The sequence below is a fragment of the Peromyscus eremicus genome, chromosome 19 (assembly GCF_949786415.1).
Source record: "Peromyscus eremicus chromosome 19, PerEre_H2_v1, whole genome shotgun sequence".
Taxonomy (NCBI): domain Eukaryota; kingdom Metazoa; phylum Chordata; class Mammalia; order Rodentia; family Cricetidae; genus Peromyscus; species Peromyscus eremicus.
In genome coordinates this window covers 69,542,855-69,565,972 of record NC_081435.1, presented here as the reverse complement: position 1 = coordinate 69,565,972, position 23,118 = coordinate 69,542,855, and the positions used below count along the sequence as shown (strand labels likewise).

Here is a 23,118-nt window from a genome sequence, read left to right as displayed (position 1 = left end):
GGGGAGAAAGGCAAGGCCTGCCAGAGCCATGCTTGCCATGCTTGGGCCAGCTAGAGTCCCTTCAGCGGGGGACAGCATCAGTTGCTGCCTTAACCTTTATTTCCTGTATTTTGTGCCAGTCTGTGCTGAGTAAAACCTGTTCATCGGATGGTATTCTTCCCTTTGCTCCAGTCACTCTAGAAGAAGAAAATATTGAATAAGCTATGACTGCAACACCTTAGAGGTTGAAAATTCTACCTTCGTTTTCACCGTGCCTTCCGAAGCCATACCGTGACGCCTGATGTCACACTCTGTGAGGAGTGTTAGTGTGTTTGTGTGTAAGCCAGAGGTTAACCTCAAGTATCTTCCCCAGCCACTCTCCATCTTGTGTTTTGAGACAGAGCCTCTCACTGGTGTGAAGCATGCTGAGTCTGGTAGGCAGGCTGGCCTGTAGGCCCCAGGGATCAGCCTCCCTCGGCTTTCCTCACGCAGGATGTACAGGCAGTTGCCACCACACCCAGATTTTCATGTGGATTCTGGGCTGGAACTCAAGTTCTCACTCTTTCACTATGAGCATTTCCCCAACTGAAGTCATCTCTCCAGACCTGGGGTTTTATTTAAACACTTACTGTTCACAGCTGTATTTCAGTTTTATCAATCTTTTTTATTTTACTCAGACTTCTGAGGCTTTTCTTTCTTTTTTTTTCTTTTTTCTTTTTGCTGAAAAATCCCCTGATCAAAGCTTAGGGAAACCTGCATAAATAAAATATGCATCAGATCCAAGTGCTAATGGAAATGAAGTTTTAAAATTCATAAATATTAAATTATTACATCAAGAATTTCAGAATACATGTGCTTGATCAGAACCATGAAAGCTTCTCTAATTGAATCACAAGTTGAGCCCATTCATTATTTATGGACACTTTTTTTTTTAATTTAGAAGTGTTCTGATCATTTGATACACACTTGAGAGAGGTGTATAGAAAAAAAGGGACAAGAATTGTATTGGTTGCATCCTTTGTTGCTATGACAAGATACTTGGCTAGAAGCAATGAGGATAGGAAGGGTTAATTTCCTCTTACAATTCAGGGGATAGAGTCCATCACAGTGAGGAAGTCGTGGGAGTGGGAGCATGCGGTGGCTTGTCTGCTTTATCCACAGTGAGGGATCACAGAGAGATGAATGATGGTATTGAGCTCACTTCCTCTTTTTTATGTAGTTCTGTACCCCAGAATGGTGTCACACAGTGGGGGTGGGTCTCCCCTCCTCCATCAGCTTATTCTAAATAGTCCCTCACAGACATGCTCATCTTTTTAGTCTAGATCGTGTCAAGTTGATGATCAACAGTAACCATCCACAGAGGTATGAGAGTGAGAGGGTAGCACATTTGGTGTGTCTGGTACTAGATATGGCTGGTGTTCTGGGACTAAGTCCTCAGTCCATGATTTCTTGTGTATAGTCTACAAAATTTTACATACAACTAGATAGTAATATTGATGTCTTGAAAACTTGTCATAGATGGGCAGGTATTTAATTTAGCATCCAAGCAAAAGCACATTTGAAAGTTAAATGAAAGCCAGTCAGTGCCCCTCTACAGAAAGAGTGGAGCTCCAGAGTTCGACAAGCCAGCCACTTTGGTCTTCATGGTCTGTACCTAGGTCTTGGGTTTGGAATTCCATCTCCCGCCTCTGCTCAACACTACCACTGGGACATAGCATGCTGGCCTCTTACTTACAGTTCAAGTTGGCCTCCACACTTCAGACCTTTGTTGGCCCGTCTCTGCCCTGAGACTGAAAGCCACTGAAGGGTCCCCTCTCCCAGATGTTACCTTAAGTTCGCCTTTCCTGTTTGTTGCTATTTGTCTTCAAAGTGCCCCAAGTCGAGTTCTCTGGTCCTCAAATTTAGATATCAGTCCCTGTATTTCTACCCAATGATTTGTTTACTCTTGCCAAACTTATACACTGGATTTTCCCAAACCTGCTTTTCTCCAATTCTCTGACCTGCCTCCTATCTGCAGATGAATACTCATTCCTTACAGAATATTTCCAGACCCTTTATCCTGACCCAGAGTCTCACAGTTTTATGGTGAGACATTTGAAACTCCACTTTCCACAGGTCCTTTCAGAGTCCTTCAGTTGACCTCTACTGTGTACCAAATACACCACCAGACTTGACGGTGGGCTCTTCTGTGCTGCCCACAGATGCAGAACTCCAGGGCCTCCGTGCAACACTCGGCCATCTTTACAGAGCTCTTCCCTCATCTGACTGTGGTATATGACCACATAAAGGAAGTGGCTGAGCCTTGCTCTCAGACCAGGGAATGTCAGAGCCTCAGTCTCACATGAATGAGTAACTGGTGAAGCCACTGTCTGTCTTCAAGGAGAACTTGTCGCAGTCATAGGATCCTCAGGGAGCTCTCACAGCTTTAGGTAATGGCAGCAGCGACTTTATTGGTCCCAAGTGTCTTGGATGACAGGGCTGGTGACGTTGGGTGGGGCTTGCTGAAAACAAATCTGTGCCCCATCTTTCATCAAAGGCTCAAACTGAACCCTGACAAGTGAGTAAAGTATTGACATTATAGTCATGTCTGTGGACGTCCCTTTGTACCTACTTTAAAAACTAACATTTAAAGTTAGTTTGCAGAGTAAGAGTTTCATATGGCGTTTTCATACCTATGTTGTTGTGGTTGATTTCTCCCTCCAACCCTGCAACCCTGCTCCCCCTCATCTCCCTGCCCCTTTCCTGCTTTGCCCCCCATTCCCTCCTATACTTTAATATCTCAATGCATTCTATTGTCTTCCTTATTTCATCCTTAAGTGCTCTTTTCCCCCATCCCTTGCCTCTTTATATTTCCTGGCCAGTACCCACATGTATTCCCATCCACCCCCACACATGTCCTTAATGAGCAGATGTTAGAACTCATGTATGAGAGAAAGAACATAGAGCATGTGTCTTTCTGATCCTGGGTTACCTCACTCAATGTAATGTTTTCTAGTTGCACCCATTCCCCTGCAAATTTTAGGATTTTAATTTTGTTTCCCACTGAATAAAATTCCACTGTGTACATAAAGCACATTCTCATGATCTGGCTATCAGTGGTAGACATCCAGGTTGATTCTGCTTCCTTGCTGCTTTTGAAAGATCAGCAATGAACATAAGTATGCAAATATCCCTGCAACGAGATATACAGTCCTTTGGGTAGATGTTTGGGAGTGGTATAGCTGGATTACCAGGTACTTAACCAGTATTTACTGCCCCTGCCATTCAGCACACAGACTTCCACTCAGGGTGCTCTCTCTCTCCTAGCGACTAGGCCCTCCCATCACATCTCCACTCTAAGATTGTGAAAGACCTCATATGACCTTCTTTGTGCTATTGTGATTCTATCTTGTTTTTGCTGTGTACCCACTTATAACTTCCTGACTGAATAGCTACAAGCTCATTAGCAGCAGATATCCTCCAAGCATGGCATGGCGTCTCTGGGTTCCCTTTCCATGGGATTCTGCAGCCTTCCTGGCTTCCTCTGGATTTTGCCTCCTGCAATGATCTGCCTACAATCTGCTTTTCTGCTCTTCTGAAATGGGAGCCTTTTTTTTTCTTCCAGACATAAAATTTAAGATCCTCATGGGAAACATTCATAAAGTAATTCTGTCCCAAAGAGGCAGGGTGGAAGATTTGTGAAACACAAAGCATAGGAATTCTTTTCTGTTCAGACTTCAGATTGGAATGCTGGTGTCTATGCTCTCTGTCACGTTTGGAGAAAATGCTTCCATCCCAGTCCAAATTGAGGTTTTTATTGTGATGGTGACCCAGTGTTCTTTCAAAATTGCACTCATGTTTTTGTCTCTGTAGTTACTGCCACAGAAATACTTACATTTTGTTATTTCCAAAGGGAAAGTGCCTTTGGTCAACATGTCTCATCTGGAGCTTTACCACAGTGCATGCTCACCAGGAATGGAAGTCAAATCCTCTGGGTTTCATATTAATTCTGCCTAAGAAACAATGCGCATATCCCTTAGTGTTTTGGGCTGATGCAGGCTCAAAATTCCTTATCTGCTACTGAAAAGTCAACAACAAACAAACAAACAAACCCCAAACAAAAACCTTTCTTGAGAAATTGAGATTCATATACATTTTTACTTTTAAGTCATACTTTAACTTATGTAGACTGGTTACAGTCTGTGTCCTATACATACACATTCAACAACTGATAATAGGATACTTTCAGCTCTCATGGAATGCTCTCTAAGGTGAAAAAAAAAAGACTTAATTGCAAAACACATCAGGCCCCAAGAGATTGAGTAATTGGAATATGGACTTTTAATGTGCAACTATACATTGAATATCTCAAAACTGTAGAATCATAATAGACAGAAAATAAAATGTCTCTGTCTTCAACTCCAATCTATAATGCAGGAAATCCATGGATTACTGAGAAAGGAACTATTTATTAATGGACTATATGAGGGAAGAACTCATGGTACAGGATAAGACAAATTCAGTCTCAGAGTCCCTGGAAGGCTGAGACCTGGTCCCACGCTGCTTCACACTGCTTGACTCAGTCTTCATCATCCAAGAGCATGAGAGAGAAGGGGCCCCGCTTATGTGTTTCCCAGATCTTAAGCTAGCCAAGAGGCCATACCCTAGGGGCTGGTAACCCAAGGCCATAGGAGGAACAAATACCCACTACAAGTCTACTTCCTTTATATACATAAATGTATTAGTCAGTTTCTGGCTATTCTAATGAATTCTTGGGGGCAACTAATTTACACAGAGAAAGGGTTGCTCTGACTCACTCATGGTTGTTTTCAGTCTGAAGCTGGATAGTCCACGGCTTTGCTTTCTGGCAGAGGATAGACATCATGAGAGGTGTAGATGTGGAGCAAGCCCCTCATTTCGCAAGACAATGAGAAGCGAGATTTCCAATGGCGGGGAGGGAAGTGTTCATAGACTATTAAATATTATCCCTTTCACAGGTGGCCTTCAGGTTTCTTCGGGGTTTTGTTAGGACAGATCTTTCTGTGTAGCCCTGGCTGGCCTAGAACTTGCTATGTAGAGTAGGCTGTCTTTGAAATTGTACTGATATACTGGATGCTGGGATCACAGGCATGGACCTCCTCCCCTGGCTCAAATTCTGATAATTGGAAAGGTTTAAGATCTTCTTTTCTGACCAGAAGGAAATCACCTTCCTAGCTGAATCACAGGTCAAGGAATCCATTGGAAGATGACCCAAACTAGAAATGTCTCTGGTGCCATGAAGAACAACAGATATCCTTAATAGAACAGCATCTCAGGGAACAAATCGCAAGTTAGCTCCCACTCATTTAAAATGATTACATAATCTATCTTAAGATTTGAAATTTGGGGTTTTACTGACATTGCAGCTCCCTTTTGTTAGTGAGCTGGCTTCACATGCACCAGCTGCTTTCGACAGAAGTCTAAAAGACAGTTTAGACAAGCCTTATTTTAAGAGAGTTCTTCACTTATTGTTGAAAAAAAAAACTTCCAGATAAGAAGATGAAGCCCTTTCCATGGTTCATATTATCATTTTCACATCCTTCCTGACTCCAAGGTGTGGTTTAGGTGTAGATGCTGCACAGAACTTAACTCCCAGCCATGCAGTCTAGGGTTGCCTGTCTGTGCTTGTCTTGTGCCTTTCAGGCAGGGCTGATGGCCATTTTATTACTTCTCAGACCTGTTTCCACAAAACTGTATAATCACATATTGAACACTTCACCTGTGAATGGGCAGCTGGTCTTTGTGAAGATAATCTTTACCTTGAGATGGTGTGGTGGTTTGAATGACAGTGTCACTCATAGGCTTATGTATTTGCATGCATTTGCATGCTTCACCCCCAGTTGATGAACAGTTTGAGGAGGTGTGTCACTGCGAGCGGGCTGTAAGGTTTTAGAAGCCCACGCCAGGCCCAGTGTCTCTCCCTGCCTGCCTGTGGATCAGAATGCAGAGCTTCCAGCAACAATGCCTGTCTGCAGAAACAAGGTGGACAGTTCCTAAAGAACAGCACCCCAAGGTCAACTATGGCCTCATACACATTCCCACAAGAGCATGTCCTCACACCTACTTCGATAAAGTTTCTCTCGTCTAGCTGAACCTCCTTTCCAGCTCATTTGCTTGGTTCTGAGAGTATACCTCTGGGTACCCTGGAGCCATGTAAGTCCCTTTCTCCATCACACAGGGCCTCCTAGGTTGATCCAAAGTCCTGGCAGATAGTGAGTGTCCTAGCAAGAAGGAGGTCCAAGCCAGGAGCCACAGAGCTCTAGACTAAATAGGACCCTTGCAGAAAGTAAAGGAATGTGTGCTAAAAGGAACTGTTTGCTCAATGCAGTCAGCATGTATTGAAAAGACAATATTAATTTTGTTCTTGCACGGTGGGAAGACTCTTCAAGGCAATTGAGCTCTATTAGCACAACAAAGAACACATTTTGCTGTTGTTTTTATTGTACTTGATTAATAGTAGTTTTATGCTTATCTGACAGATATCATATAGTTTCAAATATGCCTTAACTTTTATGTTCAAAGTGAATCCATTTTCCTTCATCGACTTTTATGAATACAAGATCAAATAAATACCAAAGGAAATTTGGAGTCATATTAAAATCACAATCAAATTAAGCTGCTCAGATCACACAGAGTACTGTGTGGCAGTTCCATTTACATTCTGCTCTTCAGGATGGGGCTGGGGGTTCTGGGTTTCCACTGAGCTCCTTCTGGGTGAAGGCCACAGTCAGGTTCAGAGACCATGACTTTACATCAAGAGTACCTGGCAAGCTAGATGGAGAAGGTAGAGTTAACAATGCTTCTAGAAATGCATGTTGCTTATTTTCCAAGGAAATTGACTGCAGAACCCACGTGCTATGTGTGTGAAAAGGTGGTGTGCCGTCTCCTGTTTCACCCCATAGCATCCATCACAAACACAGAATTCCTTTGTTTTACAACTGCATTGTTGGGGTGGGGCCTGACACCTGCAGGTCCTCAAGGGATGCTGGTTAATGTTTGCCCAGCGTGGGCAGCATATGTCAGCATTTCATACTTGTTGGGCCTCATAAGGCCTGGGCATGAGGCCCAGTGTAACTTCCCGAGCCTAGCTTGAGTTTGGCAACCTGTCTTCAGACATGACTTCAGCGTACGAGTGACTCAGCTCTACCAGACCTAGAATCGCCTCTGCCTAGTAAATGCTGAGATGGCATCATCTCATTGGCCCGCTATCCTTACCCCATTCCCAGTCACCCCAACCTATATAAGTCCACTCCTGATGCAATAAAGCGAGTTCCTGCTTTGACAAGATTCCCGGCTCAGTGTGCTTCTCTCTGGTGGACATGGGGAGGTCTGGGCTGTCGACACTCACCATCCTGCTCAGCCCCAGGGAGAGACAGGCTGGACCAAGCCTACATCAGCCCTACTTGTTGGTCAGACCAACACATACTCTCTACCCCAGGACCAATTGAAATTAGAAAGATTAATCTCTACACACGAGAGCTCCTAAATTGGATCAAAAGATTAGAAAGGCCCACTCTAACTGTGAGTGGTACCATTTCATGGTCTGAGTCCCAGGCTGAATCAAAAGGAGGAGGTGAGCTGAGCACCAGCTTTCATCTCTCTCTGCTTCCTGACTGATGATACAATGTGACCAGCTGCCTCTTGCTTCTTGTCTCCATGGTGATGGACTGTATCCTCAAACTGTGAGCTAAAGTACATGCTTCCTCAAGATTTTTTGTTTGTTTGTTCCTGGGTTTGTTTGTTCTTGTTCCAGCAGTGCAAAATGTAACTGATGCAACAATCACACTCCATGTTAGGGCATCTTCGGTTACACAGTAACAACTACGAACTTTCTGTTCTTCATTTGGACAGTCATGTGGTCAGTTAAGCTTATTTTAGCAGGTGTTTATTGTGACTCCTTATGCTACAGCATTACCTTCACACTGCAAGAAGATGCACACTGGCCAGTGGGTCCTTGGGTTTTGCAGTTGTTTCTTTTTAATTCCATTGGTCAAAGCAAAACAAATGCATGTACACACAGATTGCCTAGCATCAAAGATGAATCCATGCAGAATGCCAAGTAAGGGGCGCAAACTGTGTCCACCCACACAAAGGGCACGGACATCACCTGTGGCTCTGGGAGCATTTCTCATCTGTCGGGCTTCCATGGTTGGAAGAATGGCAGTGGTGGGAACTGAGCTCAGAAAGCGGATCAAAACATGGAAATACAGAAAGATCTTCACGGCAAAGTAGAACACAAAACAGAACACTGTTTGTGTTCAAGAGAGGCGGCATGACCCAGGCTAGAGCAGAGTGCACAGTGCAGGGTCTGAGCAGGGTTTTTGTAGGAATGAGTAGGGGAGTAGGGTAGCAGAGTTTCATTAGTGACAGAATGGGGAAGTGAGTTATTTCTCTAGAGAAGTTGTTTTTCAGAACTATGGGATGGTCGATAGGTGAGCGGCCAAGACCCTGGACAGCTTCTGTGGTGCCCAGTGAAACCACCACCTTCAGTTTTGAAAACATCAAACAATACATTTTTTTTCTCCATTGATGGAACTGTGTTTTGGTTTTCTACAAAACAACTTGTATGTTGTCATTGATAATAGTCTCACTTTGTGAAGACAGCTGAAGCCTTTCCTGGCCCAGCTCTTTGTCACAAGTGCTCACCTCTCACCCTTCCATCCTGCCCCACCTGACAGAAACAGTCCCTTTCTGGACATGACAAACACTGCTGGTGACTTACAGCTGTAACTCACACACCACAATTCCACATCCATCAGAACTTGACCTGTTTGGGGCTATAGCCAGTGAGAAAACAGAAACCCCAAAGTTCAGAGGTCATGGGGGGTTGTCAGGACACTGCTACGGTTCTCTTGTTCATCCAGGACAGAGCCTGGCACCCCAGGGACTGTACCGGCCCTTCTTTCTGTACCCCACATTCTTTTCACGCAGAAGATGAAGCCGACGGAGATTTAAACCTTTGAAGTCTTTGCTCACTGTCCTTGCTCTACAGAGACACCAAAGTGTCCCAGCATTCAAGTTCCAGATGTGCAGATGCTGGCACGCCCAGATGTGCAGATGCTGGCACACCCAGCAAAAGCACCATCTTCCTCACTTTGTGTCTTTGGACCTCTGAAGTGATTCATTTGTTCCATTAGCTATGCCGCCCGTCCATGAAAGCAGCTCTAACACCACAGAGGAGTCTGAGTGTTTGTGGTGATCTGAGTTTCCATGGGAACAAGGATCCACAGCTCCTTCTGGGGTCTTGCGTTTGTGCCATCTATTCCTCTGAGGCAAGAAGGTTTGTGATGAAGTCAGACGCCAAGCCTGCTGAAGCAGCAATGCTGTCAGGCTCTGGCCATGGATGTGCTTCCCATGGTGGTCAGAAAAGAGAGCTCAACTCCAGATACAGAGTTCTAACTGAAAAGAAGCCAACCTCAGTGACCATGGTATGACCTCTGTCCCTCATTCTCGAAGAAGGCCGATGGCATTAGCGACAGAAAACCTGACCATATTAACAGATTGAGTGGAGTGCTCTGAGGGGTAACTCTCTTCCTCCCTGTGGAGAGGAGGTTGAGTGGATCACTCGGTATCCTTTATCTGAAGTATTCCACCCCCTCCATGCAGTCTAGATTTTGCTAGCCAGGATAAACTACAGCAGTTCATGAAACTGGTGCCCCCTTTGTATATTGAGAAGTTAACATGAACTGTCTTAGTCACGGGTGCAAATCATCGTGGACCACAAGATAAAAATGAGAGCCGTCACGTTAGTCAGCCCTCTGAGACTTCCAGCCCACTGTGATGGCTGACCTGCTGTGGTGGCTGAGAGCATTCATTGGCTGCTTTAGTGAAGTTTATTCCAGTTTCCACTCAAAGACCACTATACTAGAATTCTACTAGAATGTATATATGTATGAATTCTTTAGTGTCTGGACAATAAAGATGGACCCTTAGTCTCCAGACACCACAGAGAACATGATAATAAATCATTGAAATTTTAAGTAAATTTATTTTTTTGAGATATTGTATTAGTAAAATCATAAGCAATATTCAGTAGGCAAAGATCTTTGATTTCAGGATAGTCAAAGAGTTAATAAAATAACTTTTTAAATGTTGTCTTTTGAACATGAGAGGACCATAATACTCATGAACTCACTGCTCATATAGTTACCTTGCACATGGTCAAGCCAATGAGATCAGTCAATATTCTAATAGGCGGAACTAGCCGGATTAAGTGGATTACAGAATTATAATGGAAAGGACATGAGTGTGGGAAGGGGACATGTTGGGAGTGTCAGGGGGTGGGGAGGGATAGTTAGGGATGGTTACAATCAAGATGCATTGTATATATATATGAAAAGGTCAAAGAATAAATAAAAGATATTCTGAAAAAAAAACCCCATCTTTTAAAAGAATACCTAAGACTTTTTTCAAAGAATGCCTAAGATCTGGTTAGACAGAGAAGAAGAGGGACTTCCCCAGATACCAGAGCTGCTACAGGGACTCCATATGAATTTTAGAGTTTTTATTATTTCTCTAAAAATAGTGTAGATGTTTGTTGGGAACAGCATTGAATCTATATGTCACTTTGGGTAATAAGGATGTTTTAACACCATGTCTTCTCTTCCATGCACATGACTTCTGAAATCTGATGACATTATGCACTTTGATTCCAGGGTATGTTACAATGCTAGAGTGACTGAAAACTTGTGATCACAGCATAATAGAACATACATGGGCCAATGGAATAAAAAAGAGAGACCAGAAAGAATCCTAATATATATCACCAACAGGATGCTGGGAACATCTGATGTTAAGAGAATGCTGTCCTTGTTGACTGGTGTGGGCAATTGGATATCAGCATGAAGAAGAATGAAAGTTAACCTTTGTTCTATGTAGACAAATTTCTAAACAGCCAAATACAAGGGTAATAGCCAAAGAGATCAGAGAAATAGCGAAGAGCTACTGATTAGCCTTAACTTACCACCACGCCGTAGCTTCCTAAGAGAGAGCTTCTTACTGTCTAACTTATGCTTTTATTGCCTTTCTGTTCTGCCTTCTCATTGGCTCTAAGCTCAGCCACATGACTTCCTCACCACTGCCTGTCTATACAGACCTCCAGGTCTCTATGGTTGGTATTGGGATTAAAGGTGTGTGTCACCACGCTTGGCTGTGTCCTTGACCACACAGAGACTCTGCCTGCCATGTGACTGGATTAAGGGCATGTGCTACCACTGCCTAACTCCTGTTTTTTTGGCATGCTATGACCTCTGATCTCCAGGCAAACTTTATTTATTAACATGCAAATAAAATATCACCACAGTCCTACACGATTAAAAAAAACAATGAAACATTGACTTAAGACCGACAACTATTAAAAACTCAGGAGAAAACAGGTGAAGCTTCCTATCATTTACCCTGGCAATGATTTATTTACTGGACTTCACACCCAGATCACAGGCTGCAAAAGCCCCCAATGGGCAGGCAGGGTTATGGTAAGCCGAAGAGTCATGTGGGGCTGCAGCAGACAAGAACCGATGCTGGTCAGTGAGGCAGACAGTCAGCCGAAGCTGGAGGACGCAGCTTCAGGCTTCTGAGTGCAGACCTACAGTTCAGAAGCAAGTATTTGCCAATTGTGAATTGATAAGGGTCCTGCATCCGAAATATACACTAAAGTTCCCCACCAGTGATGGTTGGTCTTAATACAGACTTGCCACAAATTAGAATTGGTGAGTAGGGAGCTTCACCTGAGGAATTGTTCTGGTTTGCCTTCATGGATGTGAAAGGCCCACCCTTACTGTGGCCACCCTTGGTAGCAACCAGATTATAAAGGGGCCTGGCAGAGAGAGATTGCTCTAGTTAACGCCTAGCCTCCCCTTTGCTACTGAATTTATTTGTCCTGTTGCAGCTGCTGATGGCTTCCCTGAAATTAGAATCACCTTTCCAGGCTTCCGTGAGGGGCTCTCCAGGAACTCTCCAGGTTTTGGGTGCTATATTGGGACTGCTGAGGCACCCAGCCTCCTGTCCTGAACCACTACTGGGTTCTGAACCTCTCCGGCAGAATCTTGATTATTACACTGACAAAACCCAGTAACCCGACTAAAAATCAGACAAGGGGCTTGAATAGCTGTTTTTTCAAAGTAGATACACAAAAGCCCAAGAAGTGGCTGAGAAAATCTTCCATAGGACCATTTTGTATTCTAAACTTTGTATTCCAGATCTTGCTGGGAATCAGCTGGAATGCAACCACGAGAACACACTTCCAGGCGGACTGAGGTGCTCTATTTTTCCCATGACTTGTCTTTCTGTGAAAGCATGCCTTCTTAGAGCAGATGGTGTGCTATAGCAGGGGCTCTCAACTTGGGGCTTTCGAGTTCTCTAATCCTTAGAGGTTTCTCCAGAGCCTGGGGAGATGATTCAGTAATTCAAGAACTTGCTGTGTGAGCCTAGGGAGTTTAGTGTGGATCACTAGAGTTCACACAAAAGCAGGAAGTGGTAGTGTGTATGCATCTGTGGTCCCAAGTCCTTGGCGAGAGATGAAACGTGGAGACCAGAGGCTCTCTGCAAGGTCACATGCCAGCCAGCCAGCCTGTGTAAGCCATGGTAAACAACAGGAAAGACTGAAAGAAAAAACAGACGCCAAAAGCTGTTCTCTGACCTACACACACATGCTGTGGTATATCTGCAGTCACACATGCACACATGCATGCACACACGCACACACATGCGTGCACGCACACAGTGATCAAATCTCAGAGTCACTGTGCTGGTGGGGGTCTGTATCCAAGTTTCTAGAAGAAAGGATTAAAGAGCATATCTTCGCAGCTGATGATGACACCGCGTGTGGCATACCACCTATAGGAATGCTTTCCCAGAAGGGCAAGGTCCAGGGATCACAAATCACCTCAATCTGCCTGGAAGTGTGTTCTTACGGTGGCATTCCAGCCAATTCTCAGCCAGATTTGGAACACAAAGCTCAGAATACAAAACAGTTGTGTTGAGGATCTTCTTAGACAGTTGAGCTTTTTGTTTATCTTTGAAAAAAATAACTATCCTTGCCCCTTTCCTGGCTTTTAATTGGCTTTTTGTTTTCCACTGCAGAGAAGGTGCGGTGAAATCCTCACGAGTGCAGGGCCATCCTGTGCTCCATAGTGAGTTCCAGGCAAGTCTGAGCCATAGAGTAAAACTGTGTCTCAAAAAATGAAGGAAAAGAATAAAGAAAAGAAGACATCATTGTTCCAAAGAGAAGAAAAATGTTCAATTTTGTAAGTGAAAGAAAACTTGAGCCCATTCTAAAATGACTTCAGAAAAGCAGCAATTTTGTAATCTTACATTAAGTAGGATATCTGCACCCAACCTAAGTTTTCTTTTTACATTTTTAAAGATTGAGACATTTCGAAATCTAAACAGACATTTAAATCCACTTCAGAGAATGAAAACTGGAATGTGTGTTTTATTGCGTTGAACTTCCGTATGGACCCATGACAGACAGGCCTTAACAGGCCTGTCTAAATGGGACGGCACTGTCTAAGGAAGAGCTGTGAACTGATAACCCCAGGGGGATTCTCCTGATTGTGGAATAACGCAGGCCAACTGTGTATTAGCACTTCTCCTCCCAAGAGGATTTCTTTTCCTGGATAAAAGCAATATGACCTTCCTCCACTAAACTGGTCAGGAACTTAAAGAGAAGCCTGTTTGATGCTGTAGTTGCTGGAGCAGAGACTCTGGTTGCTAGGCATGGCCTGTTGCCATGGAGTCTAGGCTGAAGTCTCTCCTAGTTATTCCATTACATTTCCATCTTCAGTTAACACCACAAGATCACAACTGACACTAGCCATGGCAGTTCTGCTCTGAACAAAGACCTCGGGTATTTCTGTCCTCTGTTTATGTTTTTCCTCTCTTCTCACTCTGGGGCTCTCGGTTAATTAAAAGCCAATAGTTAGATCACATGGGAAAAAGCCTTTATTTCAAAACACCAAACTATACATTTCAAATATTACATTTTCTAAACAGCTGACTTTATAAAATCTCACTATTACCTGACAAGTTCATCTATGTGTTTTTAACATTTGTTTTTGTTTTACCTTTTTTAAGATTTACTTTTTAATTATATGTATTTGAGTATGGGTTTGTGTGTGAATGAAGATGCCCTTGGGGGCCAGGAGATGGCATTAGATTCCTGAGAACTGTAGTTACAGGTATCTGTGGGTTGCCCATCATGGGTGCTGGGAACTGAACCCAGATCTTCTCTCAGAGCAGTGTGCGCTCTGCTCTCAACCATGGGGCCATCTCTTCAGCCTTTTATTTTATTATTTATTTATTTTTTTTTTTAAACTGAAGTACAATGTGATGTTTGGGTACATGCTTATATTAGGTTCAACTCAGGATAAGCATACCTAGCTCCTCAAACATTTATTATGTTTTCATAGTGAAAATACTCAGAAATCTTTCTTTTAGGTTTTGGGAAATAATATTCCATTATCCAGTTATCAGAATATAGTAGCAGCTGTAGAAATGCTGTACATAGGCCTGTTGAAGTGGGATAGGGCTATCTCAGGAGGCCTGTCCTACCCTAGTTGGGAAGTCCTTTGCCTTTCCAGTTCTACTTAACTCCTGCTCCTTTACACCTATGACTTAGTGCCCACTGACATGTTTTTCCCCATTCCCAGGCCCTGCTGTCCCAAGTCTCTGGTGACCCACACACTACTGTCACCTGCTGTGAGAGCAGCACTCTCCACAGGTCAGTGAGACAGTGAGCTGTGTTTCTGTGCGGGACATATTTCACTTAACATAGTGACATCTACTTCCACCCGTGTGGTTGAAAATGGCAAGATTAAATTCCTTTCATGGCAGACACACTCCATTGCTCCTTTACCCATTTTTTCCAATGGACATCTAGATGGTGTCTACCACTTAGCTGTTGTGCATAGGGCTTCAGAACACACAAGGCTGCAACTGTCTCCTCAACACACTGATTTTATTTCCCTTGGCCACATAATTTATTTCCTTTGGCTTTCCTTTGCATGGCTGGATCATACGGTAGTCTATTCTGTTCTGTAGAGGGACCTCCATGCTACATAATGGCTGTGCTAAATTATTTCCAATAAGAGCTGTGCAAAGCTTGCTTTTCCACACATGATTGGTAACAGTCATTCAAAACGTAATGAGGACATCCCTCGCTGTGGTTTTCATTTGCATTTCCCTGGTGGTTAGGGATTCTGAGCTCTTATTTGTGTACCTGCTAGCCATTTGTACATGTTTTTTAAAATGTCTATTTAAGGGTTTTTTTTTTGCCCAATTTTAACAGGATTGTTGTTATTTTGCTGTTTGACTGAGTTCCTTATAGATTCTGGGTGCTAACCCCTGACTAGAAGGAAGCTTTGCATGTACTATACCCAACTCTGCAGGGTGGCTCTTTGTCATTTTGAAGATCATTTTCTTTGCAGTGCAAAAATGTTTTTACTTCGATGCAGTTCCACTTGTGTTTGCATTTTTCCCCCTGTGCTTTTGAGATTGTATACATTTTTTCCCCGTTCCATGTCCTGAAGCATTTCCTGTGTTTTCTTCTAGTGGTTTCATAACCAAAGTCTTTAAGCTGTTTGCAGACACCTTGTGTAACTGTCGAAACATAAATTCTACTTCTGCTCTCATCCACGTGTGTCTCCAATTTCCCCAGCACTGCCTATCGATGACTGTCATCCCCAATGCAAATTCTAACTACCTTTGTCAAAGGCTCAGTTGCTGGACTTGTGTGGGTCTCTTTCTAGGCTATATATTTTAATAAACTGGCTCAGATGTCCATATTTAAACCAGTAGCATTCTGCTTAGAGAGTTACTGCTTTGTGTGATGTGCTTTGAAACCAGGGTGGGAAACACTTCCTTCTTTGTTCATGTTGTTTGCAGTTGTGTTGGCTGTTTTAGGTTTTTTCCTTTGGTTGTTTTTGTGGTTCCTTACGAAGTTTGAGATTTTTTTTTCAAGGTGATCGTGGTGAATATTTCCTTTCCTTTCCTTCTTGTAATACTAGGTATCGAAAGCAGGCCTTTTTTTTAAGACTAGGCATAAATTTCCCCACGGGGCTCTATCTCCAGCCCCTTTAAAAAGTTTTTAGTTTGGTAAGGATCTCATACTAAGTTGCTCAGGCTGGCCTTGAACTCACTCTGTAGCTCAGGCAGGCCTTAAATCTACAATCCTGCTTCTTCACTTTCCTGAGTAGTTGGGATTGTAGGCCTGTGACATTGTGTCTATGTTCATGAAAAATATTGACACCCAGTGTCCTTTTCAGAAGAATTCCCAACCCAACTTTTTGGAACTATTTGAGAATTATTATTCTGAAACTGTAAGTCACCCTGCTTCCCATCACCATAGGCAAAACCAGGAACTGAATCTTCAAGTTGTCATTTATTTGGAGAACCAGCAAGCTGAGAAGAGAGCAGATTTATTAACCTAAATATCTATCTCTTTGATACTTCTTTCTTTTATTAAACTTTGCATTGAAAGAAGTTTCATGTAATAGATTAGATCACGCTTTTTCTTGTCCAATTCCTCCCAGGTCCTCCCCACCTCCTTACCCACACCCAAGTTTATAATTTTTTCTCTCTCCATTGCTTTAAAAACAAACAAAACAACAACAAAACCAAGAAACACACACACATACACATACACACCCCACAAAAATATAAAAAACGAAAATCAAAATGAGCAAGCCAGACACCAATAAGACAAAGAATGCCTGAACAAAGCAGAACTAGACAGAAAGTGTACAGAACTGCTCTTGAGTTTGTTTTGTGTTGGCCAACCACTCCTGGGCCTGGGGGCTGCTCTGAGCTGCAGTTCATGTATTCAGTCTGATTCCATTGGCAAAAACCAAGTTTTTCTTTTGCAAGAGGTATCCATTGCAGACAGCTTCTTGGTTAGGAGTGGTCTTTAACTAGATAATTACATACAAAGGGGAACCAAGGGGAGCCAGTGGTTCTGAAGTGTAAGCATTCCCCTCTGGTGAGGCCCTCTCCTGTCTCTGAGATTATAGTATATAGTATTTCTCCATACCATCTCCTCTCCAGTGCAGGTGAAGGGTCCCAGACACCAGTGCCCCGAGTCTTGCATTTCTCCTGAGCCAGTTGTTTGGAGGACATTCAGAAGGAAGCTTAACATAGAATGTGTGCATAGATCCCTTCCTACACAATGAAGTACACATGTGTTCTTCTACTGTACGGTGTTTCCTTAACTAAGTGTTTGATAGAATTCCACCAAGCAGTTCTTTGATCCTGGGCTTTTCTTTGATGGGAGACTTTTGATTAGTGGTTCAATCTACTTACTTATTGTTGTGGAAATGATCTTTGTGGGAAGGAGACAGAGAAAAGCCAGGCAGCCACTCCCCACAGACACAGTTGGGCTTACGAGTGCCTCCCACATGGAAGGCACAATTGGCGTCACCTGTTATAAAGGTCATTTCAGGCAAGTGTTGTTTCAGAAAATGCTTCTGAGTAAATTGAGATTGGAGCTGGGTCACTTTTAAACCTCTTTTGTCTCGTCAGAAAGAAAGAAAAAAAAGACAGGACAATGAGATTTGAGACAGTGTCAGCCATAGATGAAATAACACTGGGAGAGAAAATAGCATGGTAGTCAACTCTAATTTGCAATGGATTCTCTTCTCCAATAGGGACTTTTCTGCTTGCTCTGGGTTGTTAGAAATGAAAGTTGGCTTGGCAGATACTTTCCCCCCACCTTTTATTATAACCTAAAAGACTTCAGCTGATAATCTTGTTCTGTATGAGAGTGCTGCAATTAGGATCCTAAACAAAGTGAACTGAAGCCTGTCGCAACTTTATTTTGCAATTGAAAGAAAATGAATTTGAACCTAAGAGTAAAATATCAGTGATCCTCTATCTCTTTTGTGTCTATGGATTCTACCATATTGTCCAGAGAGAACTATGCATAGCAGGTACACAAGAAATCCAAAGTACTTGGTTAGACTTAACCCTTGCCACAAATGTTAATTTTAATTTTGTCCCCTTCCTTTCTGCTGGTATAGGGTAGGCTGGCTTCCAACTCATGGCAATCATCCTGCCTCAATCTCCCAGGTGCTGGGAGTATAGGTTGTACCACCACACCCAGCTTGATGCTTCAATTTCAGTGTTAAACATGGATACATTACATCATAGATCCAAAGTCCTGTGAGAAATTCTGGATGCATCAGGTCTGGATGTCTCTTGCCCTACCACTGGGTCTATCATGAGACTGGTTCTCCCACAGTACACAGGACTATACATCACCTCAGCCAACATCTGCCTGGGACCAAGGACTCAGAATATAGTCAGGCTCCCAGTGGCCCATCATGCAGTTTGAAATTCTGGAAAGCCTTCACCCTGGGTGCCTACCCTCTCCCTTTCCTTTCTTTCCTCAGGTTTTTTCAGTTAATTAAGACCTGATAGAGGCTGGCTTGTATAAAAGCCTTGTGCTAATTTTCCATAAATATGAGTTAAGTTGTGCCGATTAGTTTCAACTGTCAACTTGACACAACATAGAGTTATCTGGGAAGACAATCTTAATGAGGAATTATCTAAATCAGGTAGCTGTGGGCATGTCTGTGAGGGATTGTGTCGATTGCTGATTGATGTGAGAAGACACAACCCACTGTGGTGGGTGCCATTCCCTAGCCAGGAGATCAGACAAGGATCTGTGTGTTTCTTTTTTCTCTGTGCTTACTGCGAATGTGATGTGACTAACTGCTTGAGTCAATGTCCCCCAAATGATGGGCTCAGCCTGGATTTATAATCCAAATAAACTCTCCTCCCCAGTTGCTTTTGTCACAGTAATGAATTGAATTTAGAATGCAAGTCTTATCATCAGATCTTTACAGTAGTGAGGATGCTGTTTATATATAAACTGTAGGACGAAGAGGAGGTATTGACCCTTGTCAATTTGTTGAATCCCATACATTATGAAGGCCTCTAGTGGGCCTGAACATGGCAAACATGGCTCTGGCAGGTCTTGCCCTTTTCCCTGTTCCCCCTGTCTTGCTAAATTGTTAGAATTCATTCCTGAAGCTAGCCACCAAGGTCTATTTCCTTATTTGGCCACTTCCTCCTCCTGAGGCTGACTACCAAGGTCCAGCTATCAAAGTATTGAAGTCCAGCAATCCAAAGCCCCATTTTGACTATTCAGATTAACATGCTCAACCAAAACAAACCAACTCATCTTAACTCAGACTCCTCTATTCCCTTTGTAAACTGCCATTCACCTAAGGGCCACATCTGTCTTCTCTCTAACTAGAGGCAGTCCTTTCTCCCTTGGGGCAATATCCCTTCCTCCCTATACCTTGTTCCCTTCCCCTTCTCCCTCATCCTCTATCTCCTGCCTTTGTCTGTTATTCCCTGCCCTTTGTCCCTCTGGGGCAAATAGCTCTCCTTTGTACTGAGAACTTGGTGTTGGTGTCCTGGGCTGTCCGTCATTTCACCTTGTGATTAAGGTTTTGGAGAATTGAAGATCTTTAACCAAACTTAAACCATAATGAACTTGTACTTAGACTTGGGATCAGAAGACCCTGTTTCAAATTCTGGCTCCACTATATTCTGGATGTCTCTATTTCTTTATTAGGGGAATGCAATGATAAGACCCATGTCGGATTCTCTTGTGTATAGTGAAGCATTTGAGATAACATTTGAAGTAAAAGAAATTGTGTTCAAACAAGGTGACAGCTGAGAAGGTAACCTTGATCCTATGATTTTTTGTTGGAAACAAACAAACAAACAAACAAACAAACAAAAGAACAGGTGCTGGGTTTATCTGACAAGGATTTAGAACAGTCTTCTTAAAACTGCCTCAGAAATTAAGTATGGACTCCATTGGAACAAATGAAAAATAGGGAACTTCAGGAAATATATAGAGGCTTAAAAAATGATACAAGAATTGAAAAGCAAAAAAAAAAAATCAATGGAATGTTAAAATTCAATTGCAATGAGTTCACTTGACATGAAAACAAGGGGAAACTCACTGAGTGAATCTAGTGATGGGTTTGGGAGGGGCACAGGAAAGTGGATTCAACTGGGCTGTGACACCAACAGGAAGGGTAGACCTACAGGACAGATGGACCTACAGAATGGATGAACCCACAGGACAGATGGATCCACAGGACAGATGGACCCACAGAACAGATGGACCTACAGGACAGATGGACCTACAAGATGGATGTACCTACAGGAGGGATGGACCTGCAGGAGGGATGGACCTATGGGAGGGATGGACCTACAGGGCAGACGAACCTACAGGACAGATGGACCTACGGGAGGGATGGGGCATTTCAGGCTTGCTGAGAACCACCCAGCCAGCATCCACTGAGACCCTACCTGGTTTGAAAGAATAACCTTCCACAACAAAGCAGTGTATTATTCCCTGAAAGAAGCAACCAGCTGACACAAATGGCAGGAGTTTGTCCAATCTGTTCATTTCAAGATTGGAAACTAGAACTCAAGAAGGTGTACTTTTTGTCTGTATTTAGCTACAGTTGGAGGCTGAGTCAACGTTCCCTTTAGAGCACTCTTGCTTTGAAAAGATGTAAGTTCCCCTAGAGTTTGGAGGCTGGAGTTTCTTAAGACTTTCTTGCTCTGTGCCTCAGTTTACCATGGAAAAGGAAGGGAAATGGTCAGGAGAGATCCTTCAGTCAGTAGAAGTATATGAGTTAGCTGAAGTGTATCATGATGGGCGGGGATGTTAGCTCAGTGTTCAAGGCACTTGCCTAAGATAGAGGGCAGAAGATTGGATCAGCAGAAGACAAGTCAATGTCAGGTGAGTGCGGCAACCCACCTGTCATTCTAGATCTGGGAGGCATACTTGCACATGCCTCCACAGACCTCCACACACATGAAAAATAGTAAACATGCACCACACACACACATGAAAAGAAAACAATCACAGTGCTTAGTTAATAGCACTGCCAGATAAAATAGAGGATTCCCAGATAAACGGAAATTTTAGATAAAACCCAACCATTATAACATAAGAATGTTCCAAATGAATAGTGCCAGTTCAGGTGCTCTTGTACCCAAATTTATTACTTATTTGAGATTTAAATTTAGTAGGGAACCTCTGTTTGGTGTGGTAGCTTTCTTCTTCAAGCTCTACTTATTCTGGGGGAAGGAAAGCTATAAATATCAAGGTGCCCAAGGTCACTTAGTATATTGGCAAAGGGGCCACACACACTCATATTCACCACCATTACATTGCTTATTACATAGTCTATGAACTTCATGATGATTATGACTGGTTGTCAACTCAACAGGACCTAGAATCACCAGGAGACACACCTCTGGGCGTGCTGGTGTGGGATGTTATAGATAGATCAGTAGAGGTAGGAAGAGCCACTCTAACTGTAGACAGCACTATTATATGGGCTGGGACTCTAGAGGGAATCAAAAGAAGGAGGCATGCTGAGCACAAGCGCTGGCATCTTTCTGCTTCCTGACTGCAGTACAATGTGATCAGTTGTCTCACTTTCCTCTGCCATGACAACTCCACATTTCTCATGGCCTGTGACCCAGAACATGCACCTCTTTCCTGGAGCTGGGCTTGTCACTTGTTCTGTCACAGCACAGAGACAAGTGACTAATACTCTCATGGATTGTTCAATTTCCTCCGTAATGGCAAGACATAGATGAGACACATTGAAAGACAAAAAAAAGCATCACCCCAGATGATGCAGGATGCCCACACTTGCAAAGTCATGCCCGTAGATCAATGTCTCTCTCAACTCTCATCAAAGAAGCTTTGTTTTGCAGGAGATGGTGATTAACACAGAGATCCACAAGTCAAAGTGCTGAGAATAAGAGACTATGGACATCTCCTTCTTCCAAGGCTTGGGGACCACTGGAACACTGGCTGGAAGAATGGTAAGAGCCAGAGATGGTGGATAGCTATGAGGGAACAGTGTTCTCCAGACACAACAGATTATCCATCACACCTGGGGTATGCTGGGAGCTGGGGTGTGGCTTCAGCCGCATCTCTATATAGAACATGGTTTCCTGTGGGGAAAGAAAACAGAACATGAATGGCTCTTTCATATTAATGCCCAAACACACTTGTGGACGTTTATGGCAATTAGCCAAGTTTGTTCAGAGCATTTAAAATATGACTTGACCCTTCTCTTTGTCTTCCAGGGCTCTAATTTCTGCTTAAAAGTCCCAGGTAACTTTTTTTTTTCTTTAAAAAAGACTAGTACTTTGTCTTCATCCCATCAAACTGCCTCCCTTGAAATGTTTTTGAACTAGAACTATGGAAGGAAAATTGTTAAATTAGATTTTAGTGTGGTAATTAAGGTCAGAGTGTGTTCTCTTTGGGCTTCTGCAGTATTTCCACACAGTCACTATTTTATCTTGACAGTAGTCAATGGGCCAGGCAGATGTTGCTCCCCTATTTCCAGCACATGGAACCTGGAATTAGTAGGTGTCTTAGGGTTTCTATCGCTGTGAAGAGCCACCACAGCAACACTTATAAAGGAAAACATTTGATTGGGGCTAGCTTACAGTATCAGGGCAGGTGGGTTAAAGCAGCAGTCACTGTCCCAGTGTTGGGATTACCTTTTTGTATACTGTGTGAAGATGTGTCTCTGTTTAACCTCACCTGCCTAAGGCACCTTCTGACTGGTTTAATAAAGAGCTGAATGGCCAGTAGCTAGGCAGGAAAAGACAGGCTGAACTTCCAAGGAGAGATAGAAACTCTGGGAAAGAATCAGGGGCATGGGAGGTTTGTTATACAGACACAGAAGAAGTCAGGCATACAGTACTGAGGAGAGGTAATGAGCCACGAGGCAGAGTGTAGATTAATATAAATGTTTTACTTTAAGTTGTATGAACTAGTTGGGAACAAGCCTAGGCTAAGGTCAAGCTTTCACAAATAGTAAAAAGTCTCCATGTCATTAATAGAGAGTTGACAATATAAAGAAAGACCTGTTATATTTGGTGTCCAATATAAAGCATGTATATCCTGATCTTTCTGCTTCCTCCCTGCAAGTGCTAGGATTAAAGGTGTGAGCCACCACTGCCTGGCCTCTATGGTTAGCTAGTGGCTAGCTCTGCCCTCTGATCTCCAGGCAAGCTTTATTTGCCAAAACACAAACAAAATATCATACATCACAACTCATTTAAAAA

General features: G+C 43.1%; 1 long non-coding RNA gene across 2 annotated transcripts; it reads left to right on the top strand.

Moving 5' to 3' along the window:
* Positions 1-13,745: 13,745 nt before the first annotated feature.
* LOC131896113 (uncharacterized) lies at positions 13,746-21,934 on the top strand. Of its 2 annotated transcripts, XR_009375369.1 has the most exons (4): positions 13,746-13,843; positions 14,646-14,716; positions 19,574-19,682; positions 21,751-21,934. It is a non-coding gene; the product is annotated as an uncharacterized LOC131896113 (long non-coding RNA). The 2 variants fall into 2 exon arrangements; XR_009375368.1 differs by lacking the exon at positions 19,574-19,682.
* Positions 21,935-23,118: the final 1,184 nt, after the last annotated feature.